Source organism: Limulus polyphemus, unplaced genomic scaffold (genome assembly GCF_000517525.1).
Source record: "Limulus polyphemus unplaced genomic scaffold, Limulus_polyphemus-2.1.2 Scaffold1113, whole genome shotgun sequence".
Taxonomy (NCBI): Eukaryota; Metazoa; Arthropoda; class Merostomata; order Xiphosura; family Limulidae; genus Limulus; species Limulus polyphemus.
In genome coordinates this window covers 286,193-291,847 of record NW_013666723.1, presented here as the reverse complement: position 1 = coordinate 291,847, position 5,655 = coordinate 286,193, and the positions used below count along the sequence as shown (strand labels likewise).

Below are 5,655 nucleotides of genomic sequence, written 5' to 3'. Positions count from 1 at the left end.
CAAACCTCCCGGTAACAGTCTAAATAAAACATGAACTTATTTTGGTGATTCCTCAATTAAACAATGTAACTTCAAGATAACGCACCCATTTATAACTTACCAAAATATATTTCTCAAAAACATCATTTTTTTTTGTGAAATACCAACCTATTTTAAGTAAGAAATTAAAAGAAAACATTTTTACCACCGAATTTTCATAATTCGTGCAATCAAAAGTTAACTAACTCTATTCATTAATTTCAATTTTTCCCAAACATTTGTCTTCTAGTTCTTAGAAATACCTAAGGAGATTTATAAATAATGTCATGTTTAAAAATATAATTGGCCTAATACTTATATCTTATGATAGGTGTTATTTTAATCATGCTTCGCCAGCTTGTAAAAGGCGTTTACACTATAACTGTTGTTTTGCTGTTCTGTTAAAAAGTACCCCCTCCGTAGCTCAGCGGCAAGCCTGAGGGTTTATAATGTTAAAAATGGGGTTTCGATACTCGCTGTGGGAAATCACAGATAGTCCATTGTATAGTTTTAGGTTTAACAACATCAAAAACTCAATCTATAACTGTTGGAAAGCAATTTGAAGATTAATTAAACTAGTTAAACTTATATTCCTGGTTCTTCACAGGCTGGGTATGGGTAAGTACAAGGATCATACAGGGGTTAGGGTACTTACCTGTAACTGTAATACCTTTGTCTGATGTTAGACTATTTTATTATACAGGAGTTAGGGTACATACCTGTAACTGTAATACCTTTGTCTGATGTTAGACTGTTCTATCATACAGGGGTTAGGGTACTTACCCGTAACTGGAATACCTTTGTCTGATGTTAGACTGTTTTATTATACAGGAGTTAGGGTACATACCTGTAACTGTAATACCTTTGTCTGATGTTAGACTGTTTTGTCATACAGTGGTTAGGGTACTAACCCGTAACTGGAATACCTTTGTCTGATGTTAGACTGTTCTATCATACAGGGGTTAGGGTACATACCTGTAACTGTAATACCTTTGTCTGATGTTAGACTGTTCTGTGATACAGGGGTTAGAGTACTTACCCGTAACTGGAATATCTTTGTTTGATGTTAGACTGTTTTATTATACAGGAGTTAGGGACATACCCGTAACTGTAATACCTTTGTCTGATGTTAGATTGTTCTATCATACAGGGGTTAGGGTACTTACCCGTAAGTGTAATACCTTTGTCTGATGTTAGACTGTTCTATCATACAGGGGTTAGGGTACATACCTGTAACTGTAATACCTTTGTCTGATGTTAGACTGTTCTGTGATACAGGGGTTAGGGTACTTACCCGTAACTGGAATACCTTTGTCTGATGTTAGACTGTTCTGTCATACAGGGGTTAGGGTACTTACCCGTAACTGTAATACTTTTGTCTAATGTTAGACTGTTCCGTCATACAGCTGCTTTTAGGAAGACCATATTAGTTAACCCAACTCGTTAATGTACACTAATAACATTACTTTCATCCCGAGTTGAAGGTATCACTTCTCAAATTATTTAAGTATTATTAAACCGAGTTGAAGGTATCACCTCTCAAATTATTTAAGTATTATTACACGGAGTTGAACGTATCACTTCTCTAATTATTTAGGTATTATTACACCGAGTTGAACGTATCACTTCTCTAATTATATAAGTATTATTACACCGAGTTGAACGTATCACTTCTCTAATTATATAAGTATTATTACACCGAGTTGAAGATATCATTGCTCTAATTATTTAAGTATTATTACACCGAGTTGAAGGTATCATTTCTCTAAGTATATAAGTATTATTACACCGAGTTGAATGTATCACCTCTCAAATTATTTAAGTATTATTACACCGAGTTGAAGGTATCACTTCTCTAAGTATATAAGTAATATTACACCGAGTTGAACGTATCACTTCTCTAATTATTTAAGTATTATTACACCAAGTTGAAGATATCACTGCTCTAATTATTTAGGTATTATTACAACTTATATTGAACTACACAGAACACAGTAAAATGGAGACAGAAGAAGAAGTACAAAAAATACAAATACTAATTCGTTAAATTGCAGTCCTTATTACATTTTGATCAAAGTCGCTAGAAAATAAAACTGTAGTATTTGGTTTATCAATACCAAAGTATTAACATTATTTACAAAGGTCTAACTCTCGACTGAGTCGTGTTATCCCCATCTTAAATATGATTTTAATCGAGCTCGGTTCAACATCTTACTGTATTGGAACAAGAATTATGTTGACAGATTTAGCTAAGTTAAACTATGAGTAAAAAGGAAGACATAATATATTTGTGCTTTAAAAATAAACCACAAGTAGTAACGTCACGTTCACGGGTATCTATGTAATTCATTTAGTGTCGGAGGGCTTCAAGATACAGCCGAATTGTTGTAGATTGAAGGATGCTGGATATGTGAAGAAAGTTGTATTTTCTAGGTTTGTCACCAAGATCACGAAAATCTGTAACTTTCTGAATATGTTTAAGCAAGGAAAAACAAAACAAAAACAAACTTGGAGTTAAGAAAAAGATATTAGGAAGGCACTCGTAGAGTGCAGCCCCCGCTGCTCTTTTTTTGTTTTTACTTTTCATTAACCAACATAAAATATAGATGTAGGTGTCAAGATTTTATTTTTTAAATCTTTGAACTTTAACTATTTTCAAAATACCCCCCCCCCTCCCCCCCGTGGCACAACGGCATGTCTGCGGACTTACAGCGCTAGATAGCCCATTGTGTAGGTTTGTGCTTAATTTCAAACAAAGAAACAAAATATTCATTGGCTTCCATTATAACGAAAGTGATTGACCCTCTGTGTGACCCAAAAGTTTTATCAGTTCGTACCAGATTTGATCTAAATCACTGGAGAGAAAATAGTATTCCATTCCCAGACCGGGCGTAGTAATAAACAAACTTAATATAACGTACAGAGAGTTTAATTAATTTTTCTTTATAGGTATTTAGGTAATATTTAAGACCTTGGAGGATGAGGATGTTGTGTGTTTACATCTTATGATTTTTACGGTAAAATACTACGAGGATTATTAATTATGCCAGGTTTCCCGGGTACGTACTCTGAGACCTAACAAGGCCATGTCCATGTAGGTAATTAAAGTAGTATTTAATGTATTGAATTCACTTTTTAGTCATCTGCACGTTACAAACACTTCCAGTGATATTCATTCACGTTTTTTCTTAGGTTTAAATTACTATGAGAGCATTGTACATAAATACACATTCAATTCTATCTTAATTCTTTAAACTAATGATAAGGTTGATGCCTAGTTACCTATAGACAGCCTTAGTTTGTGTTTGTGTCTAAAGTACAAGTTAATCTTCATGTAAATAGTAGCGGTCTAATCCACATTTAAGGGCCAGGCTTTCTTAAGTGTCCGTTTTACAACTTGAAAATGTTGAAATACAAATCTTTTCCTTTAAGTATGTTTTATACAGTTCTTGAAAATATAACTACTGAAAAACCTTGTGACAACAATCTATCACTTGGGCTACATTCTGTCATATTTTTCCACCTTGATGAAGATAACTACTGTTTTTCACATGTGTTATTCTTTACCAGATTATATTGTACCTAGAAAAAAAGGCAAAAACAAACTAATTGTAAGAAGGTTTTCCTTTCTGCTGTATTTTTTTCTGTGATAATATTTCATCTGCAGACTTTGTTTACCATCCATTCTAAAAATACAAATATGAAACCCATCACCAAAATTTATTCCGCCTCTGAATATTAGCAAAGACAGGTGTAGAAATTAATGTGATCTCCTTTACATTTCTACAGTAAATCCAGCTATAGCAGGCTAATAAGAATAGTTATTTTGTATTAGACTACTTCCACAGATCATAAACATAACCTTTTATTATAATGTGGCATTATATTATAAAGTGCAAAGCAAATATAGGGAGTTGAAATAAAATGATGATCTCCTTTACCTATTCTGTGAACTCCTTTACATGCATCTCACCATGTCCCCAATTATTTGTTTTTATAAATAGACCCTAATTATCGCTCACAGATTTATTTTCGACATTTATCAGTCATTTAAACCTAAAACTACCACAACTCACACCATTTGAATGTTAGTTATACTGTTAAAGAGATATACATCTGTTATGTAATCCCACTTTCAAGGACTTTTCTTGCAGGAAAATAACTTGATTTGTGACTAATACATTTCAAATCCATCCTACCCTAATCATCTACACATGGTGGAAACTAAATATGGTCGGAAAAGCATTATGCACTCTAAATAATGGTGTGATGAAAGTGTTGTTAACTACCTTTCTTGTTGTTAATAATGGTGTGATGAAAGTGTTGTTACCTACCTCTCTTGTTGTTAATGATGGTGTGATGAAATTGCTGTTACCTACTTCTCTTGTTGTTAATAATGGTGTGATGAAAGTGTTGTTACCTACCTCTCTTGTGGTTAATAATGGTGTGATGAAAATGTTGTTGCCTACCTCTCTTGTTGTTAATAATGGTGTGATGCAAGTGTTCTTACCTATCTAGTTTGTTGTTAATAATGGTGTGATGAAAGTGTTGTTACCTATCTGGTTTGTTGTTAATAACGGTGTGATGAAAGTGTTGTTACCTACCTCTCTTGTGGTTAATAATGGTGTGATGAAGGTGTTGTTACCTACTTCTCTTGTGGTTAATAATGGTGTGATGAAAGTGTTGTTACCTAGCTGTCATGTTGTCTGTCGGTTGACACTATACCCCCAAGCGGAATAAATGAAAGTTTATACTTTTATAACGTTGTATATGTGTGTGTGTGTGTGTATGTGTGAATAAATATTTATGCATAAGCTCACATTTGCTCGTGTATTCGCAGGCACGCATATATCTAGATATAGTTCTCAACTTTTTTATATTGAGTTCCATTTTTATACACCAGAGCACTAGCTATTTCTAAACTTTAGGAACGTGACATTGTCGTCTCGCAACAGTACACAAAACCCTACTCTCCTGTTGTTATTTTTGGCATTTTTTTTTCAAACTTTTCGATATAGCTGAAACTTCAATTTTTGATTATTATATTTGTTTATATTAATATTATCCGAAACTTAAAACAATGTTGATTTGCCAATGGTTCACGTGTTTACATCTGTTGTTTGATGTTAATTTCAATCGTTCGATGTTTGATAATCCTTGTGGTACGAAACATTTTGTTCTATTAAATTTAAAATCTCAAGAGGAAGAATGTCTCAGACCGATACGTTGTGAACATTAAAACATCTATTTAACGTTAGCCAGTTTTACATTTGTTTCGTTTGTATAACGCAAGTCTACTGCAGGAAACAGAACCTGAATTTTAGTGTTGCAAGACCGGAAACTTACTGCTAACCCACCGGGGAACTTGTATAATTGTATAGTTACATTTTATTAGTAAGAACATTTTAATATGTTTATATATTTCTTTATTTTTCGTATAAAGTTTACAATTTTTGCAAGTTTTTCAAGTGTTTATTTGAAATGATATCAGCTTTTCTAAGAAGTACAAAAGCTTAGTGTTAGGATTTTAAAGTTTGTTGTAGAAGTCTTTGTAGAAGTAAGACTTAAAACAACTTAAACAGCTTGAAACATTGCGTACTACCATGAAGGTGCCCGGCATGGCCAGGTGGATAAGGC

At 33.3% G+C, this 5,655-nt stretch overlaps 1 protein-coding gene and 1 long non-coding RNA gene across 8 annotated transcripts in view; both read left to right on the top strand.

Annotated features, from left to right (window-relative positions):
- Nucleotides 1–5,655, top strand: part of LOC106462185 (myosin-2 heavy chain-like) — a 127,474-nt gene that overhangs the window by 10,522 nt on the left and 111,297 nt on the right. The window lies entirely within an intron of this gene.
- LOC111086455 overlaps nucleotides 4,107–5,655 on the top strand; it is a 21,313-nt gene continuing 19,764 nt past the window's right edge. The window contains exon 1 of the long non-coding RNA XR_002611182.1: nucleotides 4,107–4,117. This is a non-coding gene — a long non-coding RNA (uncharacterized LOC111086455). The remainder of the gene's footprint in view (nucleotides 4,118–5,655) is intronic.